At 46.9% G+C, this 19,018-nt stretch overlaps 1 protein-coding gene across 10 annotated transcripts in view; it reads left to right on the top strand.

The window, feature by feature from the left end:
• CYRIB (CYFIP related Rac1 interactor B) overlaps nt 1-19,018 on the top strand; it is a 175,980-nt gene that overhangs the window by 28,181 nt on the left and 128,781 nt on the right. For 9 of the 10 annotated variants that reach the window (XM_034966584.3, XM_034966590.3, XM_034966595.3 and 6 more), the window contains exon 2: nt 17,538-17,590. The exons of the other annotated variant lie outside the window; for it this stretch is intronic. The gene's annotated coding sequence lies outside the window, so the exon portion shown is untranslated. The remainder of the gene's footprint in view (nt 1-17,537; nt 17,591-19,018) is intronic. 10 annotated transcript variants of the gene reach the window in all.

The following is a 19,018-nucleotide window of genomic DNA, read 5'->3' as shown; positions in this document are numbered from 1 at the left end:
GTTACCCTCATCCTCAGAGAGCTTATGGTATAAGGTGGGCTTGCTAAGACTCCTAAACATTTGGAAACACTGTTCCTGTCAGTTGACACGTGCAAATGCCTGGAGGTGGGAAGGATCTCAGCATAGTCAAAGAACATTCACAGGTCCACGTGGCTGAATTAGAGGGTTCCTGAGTGTAAGATTCTCCCCGGGGCCTGAAAGCTTAAGGAGATGAATTACTCCTCCCTTCTCAGGCCCAGTCCCTGGGCGCAAGGCTACTTGCGTCAGCAGCGTGCCTAAGCAAGATAGCGGAATCAGGAAGAGAGCCGGCCGGAAGACACCTGCCCTGGCCGGAAGATACGTACCCCTGAAGATCGAGAAAGAGGCCATCCGGGTATCACGTAGCAGTTTCGTACGACTAGGAGACTTTCTGTTACAGGAGACTATGAAACCTTTGTTCCGTCCTCACTTGGGGCTGACGCCATTTTAGGCCTCAGCCCGCCTGCATCCAGGCGCTCATTAAAACAGCATGTTGCTCCACACCGCCTCGTGTTGTCCGTTGGCGTGCTCGCAGGGTTCCAACCGATACAAAAACTTTACATTGAAGACATCAGGGTCAGCTGATGGTGGCTTTGTAAGGTGTATTAAAGGGACTTGCGTCCCAGTCTGTAGGCCGTGGGAGCCAGCAGAGGATTTGTGTACTAGAAACGGTGGGGCCGGGCGCGATGGCTCACGACTGTAATCCCAGCACTTTGGGAAGCCGAGGCAGGTGGATCACTTGAGGCCAGGAGTTTGAGACCAGCCTGGCCAACATGGTGAAACCCCATCTCTTCTCAAAATACAAAAATTAACTGGGCGAGGTGGCGCCTGCCTGTGGAATCCCAGCTACTTTGGAGGCTGAGGCAGGAGAATCGCTTGAACCTAGGAGGTGGAGGTTGCAGTGAGCCAAGATCGTGCCACTGCCCTCCAGCCTGGGCGACAGAGCGAGACTCAGTCTCATAAAAAAAAAAAAAAAAAGAAAAGAAAAGGTGGGAGGTGGCAGACGAGAGAATGGAGTCCGGGGCCCACAATGAGAGAGGGATGGTGTGTTTGCATGAATGGAGGGCTTGGGGACTTAGCTCAGCCTCCCAGGTGCCATCAACAAGCCACAGTCAGACCCGAAATGGTAGCCAGGGTAGGAAGTGGGACCTAGTAGCAACCAGCAGCCTCTCATTAACCCGCAGAACATTGTGTCAGTTAGCGTTATGTTGCAAGTGACAGTAACCAAACTCAAGCTAGCTTAAATCTAGAAAAGATCATTTATTGTGTCAAGTCACTACCTGGTTAGGCATGGCTGATCCAGGGGCCCCAGCTGTGTGTGCCAGGTTTTGTCTCCTGTGTCGTGGCCCTGCTTTTCTTTCTTGTTTCTCAGGCAGTCTCTCCTTTCAAGATGGCAAGAGGCCATCAGCTTGGATTCAGGTTTTTATCCACTCATGTTAGCAACCCTGTAGGGTAGGGGGAAGGTACCCCTTTCCTAGTGGCTTCAGCCAAAGTGTGAGAGAGGTCTCTTATTGTCCAGTTAGGGGCATATGGCTGCATTTGAGCCGTCTATTGGTTCTGGAGGTTCCGTGCTTTGACTGTCCTCCTCTAGGTAATGTGCCACCCCTGGAGCGTGAGGGGAGGGTTAGGGGATGCCCCAGAGGAAGACAGTGCCATTACCAGAAGGGGCTTGGAGGCTGGCCTGCAGTGCTGGATTTGCTTTTGCCTGGTGTCTTGTCCGTTTTCTGTTGCTTACAACAGAATACCTGAAACTGCGTAACTTAGAAAGAAAAGGAAGCTATTTCTTACAGTTCTGCAGGCTGAGATGTCCATGGTTGAGGGGCTGCATCTGGTGAGGGCCTTCTTGCTGGTGGGGAATCTGTACAAATTCCCGAGGCTGTGCAGAGCGTCACATGGTGAGGGGCTGAGAGAGCTCGTGCTAGCTCAGGTCTCTCTTCCTCTTCTAAAGCCACCAGTCCCAATCCCAAGATAACCCATTAATCCATTAACCTATTAATCCATGAATGGATGAATCCATTCACGAGGGCAGAGCCCTCAGGATCTAGCCATCTCTTAAGGTCCCACCTCTGAACACTGCCACATTGGGGATTAAGTTTCAACATGAATTTTGAGGGGGACAAATGTTTAAACTGTAGCACCTGGCTAGGGAGACTTCTGCAATGGTGACCTGAACTGGGATAGAGTGAGTGGCCTAGAGGAGGGAGGTGTGGGCAGTTCTGGGGCCTGTCCTCGGGGCCACTGAACTACGACTTGAATCACTTTCCCTTCTCTCTCCACTTCACCTGCTTCCCCTCTCTCTTCCTTTAGCAATCATTTATTGAAAACTTGTCCCTCTTCTGAATCCCCCAGAATTTCGTTTGCATCTTCATGCCCCTTACCAGTGCTCAGGGGTGATGGCCAGAATATTTAACCTCGGGCACAGATCGCAGTACTTTCTGGAAGCCTCTACTGGTGCCCCGACACTAATTCTTTCCTTGCTGCATCCTGGGGGAGGTCTGGGAGTGCTGGGGGAGGGACACTTAGGGTGAGGACTCCTGGGGCAGCAGCTACTTCCCAGCCTGTGTGGAAGGACTCAGTATTTTAACAGCTGGGCAGCCATGCCGGTGGGAAGTGGCTGGTTTGAAAGTGTTCAGGGTAGGGCTGGGGTAGACTGTTCCTCCCTTCCATCCCTTCCCAACACCTGCTCACCCTCAGGGGCTTTTCAGTGGGCCTTTTGCAAAGTGAATGTTGCATTGATTTGTTGTGGAGGTGGACTGAGAAAAGTGGAGGGCGACTGCTCTGGGCTGGTGTGGTTGTTCAGGACCTGCTGCCCTGTACCCTGAGGTCCCGCCAGACCACCTGTGCCACACTCACTCTATTTGCTCTGAAGCATTTTTTTTTTCTGAGAGCAATCAGGTTTATAGGCTTTGGAGAGTGTGCAAATATTTGATTTTAATTAAGGAAGTCTGGAATGGGGAATAGAAAAAGGTTACTTCTCATTTACTATTTCTGGGGGGTGGGGGAGGATGTGGTACCTCCAGCCACATGGTGGGTCACCATTGTCTCCAGGGTGGACCAGGCACCCAAGAGGAATTTGGGCAAGCGAGAGGCAGTGGGTCACCGGCTCATGGAGCCTGGGGAATTTCAAGGGGGTGAATAAGGCAAGAGGGTGAGCAATGTGGAGCTTTCCCGGGCCAGGATGGAGTGTGGAGAGGCCGTGAGAAAGACCGGCCTTCTGGATAGTGGCACCTACTGCCTGTTAGTACTTGCTGCCAGCCACTGTGGTGCCCATCCCATCCGCTGGATGATCTCACCTAATAATCCTCACCACAACCCTTACTGGTAAATATTATCAGTCCCACTTTACAGAAGAGGAAACTGAGCCCAGAGAGGTTAAGAAACTTGTCCCAGATCACCCAGCTACTGAGTGGCAACCCTGGTGTGTCAGGCTTCAAAGCTGTACTAAAAACCACTACTTGGGTCGGGCGCGGTGGCTCACGCCTGTAATCCCAGCACTTCGGGAGGCCGAGGCAGGCGATCACCTGAGGTCAGGAGTTCGAGACCAGCCTCAACATGGAGAAACCCCATCTCTACTAAAAATACAAAATTAGCCTGGCATGCTGGTACATGCCTGTAATCCCAGCTACTCGGGAGGCTGAGGCAGGAGAATTGCTTGAACCTGGGAGGTGGAGGTTGCAGTGAGCTGAAATCGCGCCATTGCACTCCAGCCTGGGCAACAAGAGCGAAACTGTCTCAAAAAACAAAAACAAAAACAAAAAAAACCCCCACCACTTGGTGGTTGGAGGGCATTCCTAGAAGACCCAGGACTATTTTGAGGAGGACAAGTGGGGTCCCATGAATTAAAGCCCTAGCGTGTGCAATGAATGAAGTGTTATCCTGACTGGTAGAGCCTGCCTGTTTTCTGTAAGAGGGAGGAAAAAAGGTGTTGGGGGAGGGCAGGGCAGTGGCCGCATCCTGGGGTACAGGGAGAAGAATGAGCCCTAGAGCCCAGTGTTCCTGTGCCAGCCCTGCCCCCAGTATCATGTGGCCTTGGGTGACCCATCCCATCTCTCTGAGCCGGCTTCTTTCCCAGTGAGATGAGGGTAGCAACCACAGTAACAGCAGTGACTGTGGGCTTCCTAAGTGCCAGGTGCATGGATTAGGCCTCCCGCACTTGGATGCTCAGTGGGTGGGGAAGAGGGCCTCCCTGCCAGCCCTGCCTGGGAGACACTGGATGGGGAGGTCCTGGGCAACTGGAAAGTGCTCAGCCATCTGCAAGGAGAGGGAAGCAGCTTGTGTCCCGTGTCTGGCTTCAGGCCCCTGCAGCCCTCTGACTGTTGTCCCTGTAGCCAGAGAGAGGCAGGGGACTTTTAAGGATAGGACTTCTTGCCACAGCCCTAAATAGTGCTTCTCCCTGCTGGTGGGCGGTGTTCCCCGCCTTGGCGGCTCAGCAGGATCACCTCCTCAGGCATTCAGAGGAAAAATACAGAGGCCCCAGCTGTGCAGCACCATCACCTGGGAGCTGTCCGTAAACCCTGATCTCCGATTCCGGGGAACAATATTTTTAAAAAGCTCCCCGGTGATTCCAATCGGAGGCTGGCTTCTCCTAGGACCTGCTGCCGGTTCCTGCCAATGGGATGTATTCATTAGGGCCTGGGAGGGGCCCCGGCGAAGATCGGCTTTATGGGGCAGCGCTTCGGCCTCTTGCACCCGGTTCCGCACCCAGCGGGAGGGAGAGGGCTGCGTCCTCTGCAGGCCTCGCGGAGCCCGGCGATGCGCAGGACGTGCTCCCGGGCGGTCCCTGGTGTCCCCGCATCCCTGTGGCTGGTGCAGAGCGCACGTGAGCGCTGCCTGGTCCCTGCTCTGGGACTGGCCTGGATCCCTCCCTGCCCTGGATCCCTTCCTGCCGGTAGGGCTGTGTGGGGCCACACTCAGGGTGACCTGGCACAGTAACTCCCACCCAATGCCTGCTGCCCAATGGTGTCTTCTTATTTAAAAACTTTTTTTTGTTGTTAATGTAGCAGATTTAACAGGTTATTTATTTTTTTATACATATATATATATTTTTATTTTTCTTTTCTGTTGAGATGGAGTCTTGCTCTGTCGCCCTGGCTGGAGTGCAGTGGCACAGTCTTGGCTCACTGCAGGCTCCGCCTCCTGGGTTCTCGCCATTCCCCTGCCTCAGCCTCCCGAGTAGCTGGGACTACAGGCGCCCGCCACCACGCCTCGCTAATTTTTTGTATTTTTAGTAGAGACGGGGTTTCACCGTGTTAGCCAGGATGGTCTCGATCTCCTGACCTCATGATCTGCCCGGCTCGGCCTCCCAAAGTGCTGGCATTACAGGCGTGAGCCACCGCGCCTGGCCTTATTTATATGTTTTTTAATAGAGCGTCTTGCTGTGTTGCCCAGGCTAGTCTTGAGCTCCTGGGCTCAGACAATCCTCTCTCTCCTCTGCCTCCCAAAATGCTGGGATTACAGGCATGAGCCACTTCCAAGGGTGTTTTTTTTTTTTTTTTTAACAGCTCTACTAAGGTATAATTGGTATATGAAAAAAATTGCACATATTTAGTGTATACATTTTGGAGAGCTGGACATGTATGTTTGTACCTAGACTGTGTTGACTGCGGTACCTTCTGTAGTGGCTTGGTGACAGCCAGCTGCAGGCCTGGGGACAGAAATTAAGAGGTGGTGAGCCCAGCTGGGCAGCCATGACAATTTAGAATGAGAATTTAAAACAGGCAAGGGTTTTAGAGATCTGCTGGAAATGATGCTCATGCGCTTGCTTTTTTGGTTCAGAATCAGATTTTTCTCGCATTTGGACATATATTTGGTTTAGTTGCTTCTAGAGAAATCCTGTTTCTTGACGTTCTGCTATTGGCCAGTCATTTCACTTTCCATACATTGTTGCAAAGTAAGTTTGTGAGGATTACAGATGAAGCAACAAGATTCCCTAAGAAGTGCTGTATTGGTAAATGAGTCAGGACTTGGATCAAGGTCTGTCTGGCTTTAAAGTTCATCCCTGTGTGCAGTGATGGCACACTAATTCCATAAATGGAAAACCAGAATCGAATTGTCCAACAGAGTGGCCACTAGCCGCATGGGGCTATTTATGTTTCGGTTAGTTAAAATTAAATAAAATTAAAAATTCAGTTCCTCAGTCACAGTAGCCAGAGTTCAAGTGCTCAGTAACCACATGTGGCCCAAGCTAAGGTATTGGATAGTTCAGACAGAGATCATCTTCATCGAGGCAGAAGGTTCTATTGGACAGGGCTGAGCTGGAGGGACCGCATGGCACAGACAGGGCTCTGGGGCCTGGGCTGGGTGTTGGAGGACGGTTAGAGAAGGGGAAAGTGTGACCAGGCTGTCTGATCCTGTTAATGTCGCTACCAGTGACCAGCCATCTTGGTTGAGGGGTTTTCCAGGACTTGGGACTTGTATTGCTAAAGCTAGGAAATTCCCTGGCCAATGGGGACAAGTTGATCCCCTGTTCACTACACACAGTATCCATGTGATGTCATTACTGCACTCAGTACCAGGACACAAAGTGGAATGCCCACTCGAGTTACTCTCAGTCCAGCGGGGAAGCTAGATGAATAGATGATGGTGTCCTTCGCCTATAGCTTGAGGAGTGCTCTGAGAGAGGGGGACAGTGGTCGGGTGGACCCGTGGGGGCACCGGTCTGGACAGCAGGCTCCCTGAACTGAAACCCGAAGCCTGGGAAGCAGTTCTCCAGGTGAAGGGCTTTGGAAATGGGAGGAAGCTCAGTCAGGAAGCTTGGTCCTGGTCCTGCTCTGCTGTGATCCTACTCCCAGGCCCCAGGCGTGTTCTTTTCTTGCAGACTTTAGATTCCCTCACCTATAAAATCAGGGAGTTGGACCAGATACCCAGAAATAATATTCTCTATCTCTGCAAATGTCACATTTTCAAGTAAATAGTGACATACCTTTAAAAGTGATACATCCTTACACTGGGGAAGTATTTGATAATCAGTTCTCCATTGCTTCAGAAACATCATTTTTATCTTGCTCATCTATTAGTGAGCTCCTGTCCATGTCTCCACTTAAAAAAGGGTGGGGCTGGAGCCAGGCACAGTGGCTCACACCTGTAATCACAGCGTTTTGGGCGGCTGAGGTTGGCAGATCTTTTGAGTCCAGGAGTTCAATACCAGCCTGGCCGACATGGCGAAACCCCATCTTTACCAACCAACCAACCAACAAACAAAAATTAGCAAGGCGTGGTGGCATGTGCCTGTAGTTCCAGCCATTCTGAAGGCTGAGGTGGGAGGATGGCCTGAGCCCAGGAGGTGGAGGTTGCAGTGAGCCGAGATTGCACCACTGCACTCCAGCCTGAGCGACAGAGCCAGACCTTGTCTTGAAAAAAAAGGTGGGGAATAGGGGGCTAACTCTGTCTCTCAGTTTAACTGAGATGGTATTGGGATCTGGCTTTTCAGTACACCATAGTTCGTTTCCTTCCTCCTCTGCCTTCTTCCCATCTTCGTATTATGTTGTTTTGTTGTTTGTCTTGTGAGTGTGTGTGTGTTTTTTTTTGAGATAGTGTCTCACTCTGCTACACAGGCTGGAGTGCAGTGATGCCACCTCTGCTCACTGCAGCCTCCGCCCCTCAGGCTGAAGCAATCCTCCCACCTCAGCCTCCCGAGTAGCTGGAACCACAGGTGTGCACCACCACCACCAGCTAATTTTTTTGTATTTTTGGTGGAGATGGGATTTCACTATGTTGCCCAGCCTCATCTTGAACTCCTGAGCTCAACCGATCCTTTTGCCTTGGCCTCCCAAAGTGCTGGCGTTACAGGCGTGAGCCACTGTGCCTGACCTCGTAGTATGTTTTTTTTTTCTTTTTTTTTTTTTGAGACAGAGTCTCACTCCGTGGCCCAGGCTGGAGTCCAGTGGCACAATCTTGGCTCACTGCAGCCTCCGCCTCCCAGGTTCAAGTGATTCTCCTGCCTCAGCCTCCCGAGTACCTGGGATTACAGGCATGAGCCACCGTGCCCAGCGCATATTGTTTATTAAATCAATGGTGTGCTGAACTGGACTTCTTGAAAAACAAGACTACGTATTAAAGTACACAGTAATAATTAATGTTATTGGTTTAAACAGATGATTGGCCTAAAGCATCAAAAAACTTCTTTTGAACATTTATCAACATGTAAGCACCATGCTATGTAGTTGTTCTCCACCACCGCAAAAATCAGATTTCTGGAAGGCAGATTTGTCACTTGGACATAGAGCTGCAAGTACTACAGCTTTTTTTCTTTTTTCTTTTCTTTTTTTTTTTTTGAGATGGAGTCTTGCTCTGTTGCCCAGGCTGGAGTGCAGTGGTGCAATCTTGGCTCACTGCAACCTCCTTCCCTGGCCCATTAAAAACAATTTTAACTATGTAAGCAATAGATCATGATACTGTGGAAAAATGAAGATGTGTGTCTTAAGCTGTGATCAGCCTATGCCAGGAGTGTGGTAGGCAAAATGTAGAAACTGTGTTTTTATTTTTATCATGCATCAGAATTTGTTCTGGAAGATGGTTCATGTTTCCAGAAGAGAATGAGTTTAAAGGGAAATGATAATTATTTTATTTTATTTTATTTTTTGAGGTGGAGTCTTGCTCTTGTCATCCAGGTTGGAGTGCAATGGCGTGATCTCGGCTCATTGCAACCTCCGCCTCCTGGCTTCAAGCAATTCTTCTGCCTCAGCCTCCCAAATAGCTGGGATTATAGGTGCCTGCCACCATGCCAGGCCAATTTTTTTTTTTTTTTTTTGTATTATTAGTAGAGACTGGGTTTCACCATGTTGGCCAGGCTGGTTTCAAACTCCTGACTTCAGGTGATCTGCTTGCCGTGGCCTCCCAAAGTGCTGGGATTACAGGCTTGAGCCACCATGGCCAGCTGGGAAATGATAATTAATAGACCCTCCTGCTGTTTATCATCTTTGAAAGAGAACGACCCAGTATTATAGCAATATCTCTCCAGATCTTGGGCACGAGTTCTGGGCAAAAGGTGCACTCTGGGCGCTGTTCTCACTTATCCTTCCAGAAGAAGTTTCCAGCTAATAGTGGTTCAACCTAAAAGGTTATAGTCTCGGAGAAGACAGTTTGTGAATAAAAGAACCTCTAATAGGCTTTATTCCTTCATATGTTAGCATAGCAAAGTGTTATGCTACTATTGACAGAAAATCCAAGCCAGAGAATGTTTGTAAACTTGTAGTGGACCCAAGAATCAGTTATGTTATTTCCAAGGCATCCCAAAACGTGTATGGGATTTGCATCTTGGTGGTAAACATGCACTGAAAACCAGAAGTACTTTGTGTTTTCCTGGTATTAGGGTTGTAAAACATTGATATATTATTTATTTATTTATTTATTTATTTTGAGACAGAGTCTCGCTCTGTCACCTAGGCTGGAGTGCAGTGTCACGATCTCCGCTCACTTCAGCCTCTGCCTCCCAGGTTCAAGTGATTTTGTTGCCTCAGCCTCCTGAGTAGCTGGGATTACAGGCGCACACCACTACGCCCAGCTAATTTTTTTGGTATTTTTAGTACGAGATGGGGGTTTCACTATGTTGGCCAGGCTGGTCTCGAACTCCTGGCCTCAAGTGATCTGCCCGCCTTGGCCTCCCAAAGTGCTGGGATTACAGACGTGAGCCACCGCACCCGGCCAACATTGATATATTTTTAAAAAGGTGTGTGTGTGTGTGTGCGTGCACGTGTGTGTGTGTGTGTGTACACGCACTTAGCTGGTTAGCACTAGTTATGAATAGGAAATTAAACACCTGGGAATGTGTTTCAAAGGACGCCCCCAACCCCAATGTATTAGCATCTTTTCTGAACTGCATACTTGGGAAATAATAATAATAACACACATTGACGGAGCGGTAGAGAACCTGGCTAATATAAAAGGACATGTTCTGGATTGAGGGATACTTTAGAAAACTCTAGCACAGGGGAGGATTCCTCCAAATGCATTCATTTTCGAGGTGCATCTTTTGTTCTGTATGATCCTGGCACATGCCTGGGGAGATGGTGCCCACAGCGCGAGGCTCGAGTCTCTAGGGATTCTCTCTAAATCTGTTACAGTGGAGATTTCAGACATTGCGGTTTTTCCTACAAGTTCAAATCAACCAAGACACATTGGAATCACTTGTGTGAAGCCTGCCCCACAACCATCTCACAATAGTCATTTAGTGCTTGGCTGATCGAATATTAAATGAAAACATAAGAAAGAGAAGTTTTATTATTCAGGTAATCTGATTGTCTAGCTATATAACACACTATAGACAATTCAATTAAGAGGATCAAAACTACAATTAGACTGGGCACGGTGGCCCACTGTGGCTTTGGGAAGCCTAGATGGGAGGATTGTTAAGGCCAGGAGTTCAAGATTGACCTGGGCACATAGCAAGACCTCGTCTCTACATGAAATAAAAAAAAATTAGGCATGGTGGCACACGCCTGTACAACTGAGTAGTACCCCAGCTACTCGGGAGCTTAAGGCAGGAGGATCTGTTGAGCCCCGGAGTTCGAGGCCACAGTGAGATATGGTGGTGCCACTGCACTCCAGCCTAGGTGACAGAGCAAGATTCTATTAAAAATAAATCAATAAAATTAATACTTCTACTACTGCTAATACAAGATGTCCACCCTCAAGGTGCTTGTGATCTCATTGAAAGAGTGAGGACAGGCCGGGAGCAGTGGCTCACGCCTGTAATCCCAGCACTTTGGGAGGCTGAGGCGGGCAGATCACGAGGTCAGGAGATCGAGACCATCCTGGCTAACACGGTGAAACCCCATCTCTCCTAAAAATACAAAAAAATTATCCGGGCGTGGTGGCGGGCGCCTGTAGTCCCGGCTACTTGGGAGGCTGAGGCAGGAGAATGGCGTGAACCTGGGAGGTGGAGCTTGCAGTGAGCCGAGATCGCGCCACTGCACTCCAGCCTGGGTGACAGAGCGAGACCCCGTCTCAAAAAAAAAAAAGAGTGAGGACAAATATTAGGTGATAATACCAAATAGTATAGGATGGGAATTGGCCCATGTGTGATCATTTTGTACCTTATTATTGACATTTACATACAGAGACGTGCACATCATTATTATTTTTGGCTGGGTGTCGAGTCCAGTTTATTTAAAACATGACATGGCAGACTTTGGGAGCTGTATGGCCTTAGGAACTGAAGCATAGCAGAGTTCATATGTGAGCCATACGGAGGTCTACTGTGAACGAGTGTGAATCTTGAGCTGAACATGGCCCAGCTTCCCACATACCTGTTAGATGCCTTCTCTGTCTGGCGCAACACAAGAAAAGATGACTGGGGAAGTTTGTGCCAGCAAGGCAAGACATTTGGAAATGGCCTTCATGAAACCTCTTTGTTCTGGCTGGGCACGGTGGCTCACGCCTGTAATCCTAGCACTTTGGGAGGCCGAGGTGGGTGGATCACTTGAGGTCAGGTGTTCCAGACCAGCCTGGCCAACATGGTGAAACCCCGTCTCCACTAAAAATAGAAAAATTAGTTGGGCATGGTGGCACATGCCTGTAATCCCAGCTACTTGGGAGGCTGAGGCAGGAGGATCACTTGAACCCAGGAGGCAGAGGTTACAGTAAGCAGAGATTGTGCCATTGCACTCCAGCCTGGGCAACAGAGCCAGACTCTTTGTCTCAATTAAAAAAAAAAAACCCAAAAAAACAAAAAAAACCAACAACACATAAACACACACACAAAAACTCTTTCTTCTGATTCAGAAATTCTATTTCTTTTTTTCAAACAAATGTTTGGCTTCTCAGAACTGAGGGGTAATGTAAACATTAAGAATCACCTTCCAAATTCACGCTCAGAGAGGCAGCCGTAGGGAGAAATTGGAAGGAAAAACCGCTTATAACTAATTGCAGTATTAGCCTCTCCAGGTAACTATGGGAACAGCTGAGCAAGGCCCCCTTGAATGGGAGATAAGTTCACCTGTGTAATGACTGCATTTAGTTTTTTCCCAGGAAATTATAAAAAAGAATTGGTTTGCTTAAAGGTCTGTTTTCTTAAGTTTGTTAAACATTGCCCTAATAATTTTTTACATTGTTGCTAACTGGTCCTAATAATGTGAAATAAATTTCAGTCTAGTTTAGAAAAACGGTCATGAATTCTGAATTAAAGTAATTCTGAATATCCATTATTATTATAAATAGCAGATGTTTATTGCATATTTGCTATAAGCCACTGTAATGGGGGAAAGTTTTATTAAAGCAATAAAGGGTTGTTAGAAATATTACAGAGCTCTTGTAATTGAACAGGATTATAGGCATAAGTTTATAATTTTATTAACAGGGATAGAATGAATCATGGTAAAGAAAAAAAAAAACAAGTGATAAACAAGCCAATAAAATAACAAGATGAATCCACCGAGGGGAAGGAGTAATTATTTAAATTTTTTTTGTTTAATTAACATTTATTGTCTTCTGGGTAACAGGCACTGTTAGGGACTTTTACATCTGCTATTTTATTTAATTACAAGAGTTCTTCATTTCCAGATAAGATTTCCCATGGGCTTCCTTTGACTAATGAGTTATCTTAGCCTGGTGCTTGTCAGTCCCAGCTGCACATGAAAATCACCTGGGGAGCTTTGGAGCAATATGGTGCTGGGGTGCTTCCCCAGAGAGTCTGTTTAATTATGCAGAGTGGGGACCCGGCTGCAGTATTTTTAAACTCTGGCCAAACCAGAGATGTCATTTCACTTGCAGGAAAAATACAGCAATAAGCAACTGCTGCAAACTTCTGCAGTAGAGCATGCTATGCCAAGTAGAATAAGCAAAACACCTGTTTTCCTTCGTCTGTTTCCTATTAAGTGGGATATGGAAAGTGTCAGAATAATTATGGAATGAAGCAGGCTAGAAAATGTTGCTTTAAAAGTCTCAAACCCAGAATTTCCAGGTGCTCTTAACTTGTAGCCTGGGTTTTGCTCCGTGGCGTTTATCAGAAACATGGTGCCAGTGACTTGCATAATAAAAGTTTTTGTCTTTTTTATTTTTTAAGAAAAAAGGAAACTATTTAACAATCTTTTATACTAAAGGTAATGTGTTTTAATGAAATACATACATATGTCCAGAGTACAGAACTGTGGATAAAACAGTTTAGGAGGACACAGAATTGTAAGGAATTCTTTCTTTTGGTGGAGGGATTATGGGTAGAAATGTCTTCCTTAAAAATCATCTGTTCCGGGCACAGTGGCTCACGCCTGTAATCCCAGCACTTTGGGAGGCCGAGGTGGGAGGATCGCTTGAGGTTACGAGTTCGAGACCAGCCTGGGCAATATGGTGACACCCTGTCTCTACAAGAAATAAAAAAAATTAGGCCAGGCGCAGTGGTTCACGCCTGTAATCCCAGCACTTTGGGAGGCTGAGGTGGGCGGATCCTGAGGTCAGGAGTTCGAGACCAGCCTGGCCAGTATGGTGAAACCCTGTTTCTACTAGAAACAAAAAAATTAGCTGGGCGTGCTGGCAGGTGCCTGTAGTCCCAGCTACTCGGGAGCCTGAGACAGAAGAATCTCTTGAACCCGGGAGGCAGAGGTTGCAGTGAGCCAAGATCGCACCACTGCAGCCTGGGTGACAGAACGAGATTCCGTCTCAAAAAAAAAAAAAATTATCTGGGTGTGGTGGCACGTGCCTGTGGTCACAGCTACTTGGGGGACTGAGGCAGGAGGAGCCCTTTGAGCCCAGGAGGTTGAGGCTACAGTAAGCCATGTTTGAGCCACTGCACTCCAGCCTGGGCAACAAAGTGAGACCCTGTTTCAAGTTTAAAAAAAAAAAAATCTGTGATTTTTTTTTTTTTTTTTTACTTCTAGTAAAGTTGTTTAATAGCAAAACATTTTAAAATAGCAAAACATTTTTAAAAACCAGGAAGCATCTAAGTGGTTTGGGAGGCTCAATTGTTTAAAAAATTATTATAGCCTTAGATCACATAATAGATAATTAACTTTAAAAATGATCCATAATCAAAAATATATCCAATCCCTAAAACAATTCCTGGTCACCTTTGTAAATAGATTTGCTTCAGTGGGAACTTTTAGTGCTGCCTAGAGCATCCCAGGAGTCATGAAAGTATGGCAAAATTGGTCAGAGAAAGGAAAGCTTCCATTCGACTTGCAAACATTAAGGGTTTTCTTCTTAAAATAAGCAACTTTTCTGGTTGGGGTGATAGATAGGCTTCCATTTAAGCGGTGTTTTGCTCCTTTAAAAAAACTTTATATCACATTTGCTGAGAGACCTTGGGCAAGTCATATCATTCTTTTGGGCCTGAGGTTCTTTGTTGATAAAATGAGGGAATTAGACTAACATAGCTGTCAGTTTTCAAATTGGGATTCACAGGGCAGAGTCTCCTACAGAGTGCTGGGGGGAGGAGTGTTGGGTCTGCTGGATTCTGGGTCTCCTGCCTTGGCCTCAGACAGGCTGCCCTGTGGGTGGGTTCTGGGCAGTGCTCATTTTCAGGGAGGGGAATCAGTTTGGTTCCGCCTGCATTTGGGGGATCTACTAGACATCAGGCATAGTACCAGCTGTGGGGGACACCAGGATGACCAAAACCTAGCATGAGCCCTCAGGTAGCTTAAAGCTTAAAGTCTCTTGGAGGAGACGGATAAGGACACAGAGAAATCCAGCCTTTCTCAGCTAGGTGAGGGACTGGGTGGGAGAAAGGAGGGAGTTGGTTAGAAGGCTAGTTGGGTATAAGAGCGCTGGGTGTTTTTTAATTTTTATTTTTATAGAGACAGGGTCTCACTATGTTGCCCAGGCTGGATTTGAACTCCAAGGCTCAAGTGATCCTCCTTTCTCAGCCTCTAGAGTAGCTGGGACTATAGGCGAGTATTTTTTAAATAACTAAATGACAAATAGAGGACAGCTCCCTTCCCTGAGTCACTGTCTGGTCACTGCTGAGAGGAGATGAAAGAGGAAGGAGCAGGAGTCCACGTGAGGTGGTTGGGACTCCCCTTGTCCTCTGGAGCCGACTTCAGCATGCTGGTGGAAAGGCTGTCAGGGAAGGAGAGGACCTGGGCTCTCAGAAGATGATAGAATCTGCCTTGAGGGCTGGGAGGGACCTCAGGGGGGCACCTGGCCCAGGCGGGTAACCCTGGCAAGCCCACCCCTGACATACCGAGGCCCATCCCTCTTCCACCTCCTGTGCTTAGCTGAATGGACCAGCAGTCTAACTTGCCAGCCTTTGCCTGTGCCGAGAGCTCTGCCTGGATCCCTTCCTGCCTCTGGCCAATTCTAACTTAACTTTTACTTCTCAGCTTCAGTATCACCTCCTTGGGGAAGTCTTTCTTCGATTATCCATCACTTTCCGTCCCCTGCTGAGTTAATTAAATACCCTTTTCAGAGATTGCCTCACCCCCTTTCCTTCAGAGCGTTCATCTGCCTGTAATTGCTCCCCTAATCTTGGAGAGCTCCTGGGTGGCTGGGACAGTTTAATTCATGGAATTATCTCCATGGCCACAATGCTTGGCACACAATAGGTGATCAGTAGCTATTGAGTGAATGAGTGTCCTCACTTTATAACAGAAGTTAAGTGACTCGCCCAAGTCAGATGCTCCGAAAGACTGAGAAGGGATGAGACGCATGCTATGAGGCTGAAGAGGAGGCGAGATCTGGTTTCCAGAGCTGTAGTCCAGGCTTTCTGCCTATAGCTTGGAAATGAAAAGAAGCCACACTTGTTTAGAGGCCCATGTTACTTCTATCAGAGCCACACTCTATGCCCTGGGTGTGCTGGGTGTGTGAGTGATGTGGGGTGTGTGTGTGTGGTGTGCATGTGTGTGGGGTATGTTCCTGGGATGTGTGTGGGGTGTGTGCATGGGATGTGTGTATGGTGTATGTGTGGTGGGTGTACATGGAATGAATGTGTGGTATGTGTGGAGTCTGTGTGTGTACGTAAGAGGACATAGTTTGTGAGTATGCAGTATGCTTAGATGGTTCTTTTTTTTATTTTCTTTGGAGACAGGTTGCTCTGTCACCCAGGCTGGAGCACAGTGCACATCATGGGTCACTGCAGACTCGACCTCCTGGGCTCAAATGATCCTCCTGTCTCAGCCTGCCAAGTAGCTGGGACAACAGGCATGTGCCACCAGGCTCAGCTAATTTTTAAATTGTTTGTAGAGACGAGAGCTCCCTAAATTACTGGGCTCAAGTGATCCTCCCACCTCAGCCTCCTAAAATGTTAGGATTACGGGCGAGCCACCGTGCCTGGCCTAGATGGTTCTTAAATCCTCTTCTTGGCCACTGAGCAGTTCGGTGATTATTATTTAAAAGGGAATGTGAAACCACACTCATGCCATAGCAAGAAGAACGACAGAAAGAAAACCTACACTGGCAAACAAAAAGCTGCAAAAGCAGCCGAAGTGGCTGAAATTATCAGCAGATAGGGTTCTCTCTGGACAATTAGACATGGCCCCTAAACCTTTTGTGAATAAAACAAGGCTGGTTAAGTAGCTTCCGGTAGTTTCAGCACCCAATGAAAAGCAAAGAGAAAACACTAAGGCAGCTAAAGATTTAATCAGAATAAAGGCCAGAGAAAAAGTCATCCTGTTTCTCTTCCATTCAATAGTAAGAGTGTCTAGACACTGCCGACTTTGCTCAGATTTTCACACTAACTGCTGGCTAATGCATTAAATGGGATGTTAACTGTGGTTTTATGAAACTTCTCTTTAATTCATCAGCTTTTGTTGCTGTAGGAGATTTTGGAGGGTGACAAGGCTGGCGTAATGTACCTGTTTGTGTTTCTTTCTCTGCAAAGTAGAAACCTGAAACAGGAAGTGATTCAGGGGACAGAATGACTAAGACCGTTTTAAACTCAAGTTGAACTGAGCATTTTGCTGGGACCAAGACTTGCTGCTGCAGCCAAGGGTCCCAATATCCTTTATACTGAATCTCCATGGATAGCGCTGGCCCCACCGTATATGCTCCTAAGGACAACACAGTCCAGCCAAACTGTCCTTCAGTCATAGGAGTTTGGTTTAGGTCTTTGTTCTTTACTTGCTGTGCAACCTTCAGCAAATTATTCAACTTCTCTGAATGTTTATTTATTTGTAATATACCAGACTAGTTTGAGCATTAAATGAGAAAACTGTTTGCAAAACAATTCAGTGATATAATGGACTGTACAAATGCTATCTGGGGCTGGGTGCGGTGGTTCATGCCTGTAATTCAGCACTTTGGGAGGTCAAGGCTGGTGGATCACTTGAGGTCAGGAGTTCAAGACCAGCCTGGCCAACATGATGAAACCCTGTCTCTACTAAAAATAAAAAAAATTAGCCAGGCATGCTTGCTTGAACCTGGGAGGCAGAGGTTGCAGTGAGCCGAGATCGTGCCACTGCACTCCAGCCTAGGCGACAGAGCAAGACTATGTCTTAAAAAACAAACAATCAAACAAACAAATGCTATTTGGAGTTGTTATTCCCAAACTGTACCTCTACTATGGGAAAAAAAACAATAGCTAAGATTTACCGGGGGCTTTCTGTGTACTGAGAACTGTTGTAACTTGCTTAATCCTTGCTATAACTCTTTTACAGGAGAAGAAACTGAGGCCTGGAATTTGACTAACTCATTCAAGGTTACCCAGTTGGTAAGTAACAGAGCTGGAATTTGACCATGGTCATCTGGCTCCAGAGCCAGCACTCTTAACCACACTTCCTATGAGGAAAAATTAAAGTGGATGGTGATGGCTACAAGATGGATTTCAGTTGCATAGAAATAAGAACCTCCTACCTCTATTGAAATCAGAATACATATACATCCCTTCATTCACTCTATGAATATTCATTCACTCCATGAACCTACAAGGTTTTTAGGTCAAATTATTAGTTTAAATAAGAACTATAGGCTGGGCGCAGTGGCTCACACCTGTAATCCCAACACTTTGGGAGGCTGAGGTGGGTGGATCACTTGAGGTCAGGAGTTCAAGACGAGCCTGGCCAACATGGTGAAACCCCGTCTCTACTAAAAATACAAAATTTACTAAAAATACTAAAAATACAAAATACTCACTTGAACCCAGGAGGCGGAGGTTGCAGTGAGCTGAGATTGCGCCGCTGCACTCCAGCCTGAGTGACAGAGCAAGACTCCGTCTCAAAAAAAAAAAAAAAAAAAAAGTCAGTGCTCTTAACTAATGTAGTCTTGTCAACCCTATAAGGCCCTTCACGGAAAACCATTGACTCTTGGAGCCTGGGTGCCCTCTGTCTGTGACAGTGCACTTCCCTTTTCTACTTCTTTTTTCCCCCGGTTTCCTAGCCTCCCAACTATCCTCACTGGTGAGGCTTAACCATAGGATGGGGACCTTTGGCAAAATACTGTACAGCCATTTCTACGTAGGCATGCTTTTAACTTTTATTTTAATCGAGCTATCTTACATGCTGTAAAATGCACAAATCTTAATCGTACAGCTTGGTGAAATTTTGATATGTTACACCCATCTAATCACCACCCAAATCAGGATATACAATATTTCTAGAAAGTTCCCTCATGCCCTTTGCACTTAGTATTGCCCCAGAGATAAGCACTATTCTGATGTCTGTCAACATAGATTCATGCTTCCACCTTAGCCGTATCCAAATATACTTGCTCAACAAAAGCAAAAGGATAAAACACCACTTTAAATAGTGTAGGTGATCCTGTCATTCCACCCAATGGGCATCTCTCTTGGAGTGGGTGTGAATGGCAGACATGGATCTGCTATTCCGTCTGTTGGTCATTTGTTCTTATGGCTTTTTAGGATGTGAGCATCTTGTGCCACCAAGTATGTTTCTCATATTTATGGATTTTAATTATCACACAACATGGCCCCTAAATCTAAGTCAGTTATTACATATGGTGCCCAACCCTAAGAAACCAAATCCAGTGCTGAAGGAAAGACTGGCTGTGTTGGACTTCATGAAAGATGGTTTGTGTCCAACCTGAGACCTTATTGTGGGATTTTTCAAGGGGAATTTTGGCTTCTTTCAATTTTCACACAACATGCTGGCTTTAGAAGCTAACCCTTGAGTAGATACAATTT

Source organism: Pan paniscus, chromosome 7, assembly GCF_029289425.2.
Source record: "Pan paniscus chromosome 7, NHGRI_mPanPan1-v2.0_pri, whole genome shotgun sequence".
In the NCBI taxonomy this organism is placed as follows: Eukaryota; Metazoa; Chordata; class Mammalia; order Primates; family Hominidae; genus Pan; species Pan paniscus.
The sequence above is the reverse complement of the archived record's forward strand: the minus strand, read 5'-3'. Positions and strand labels throughout refer to the sequence as shown.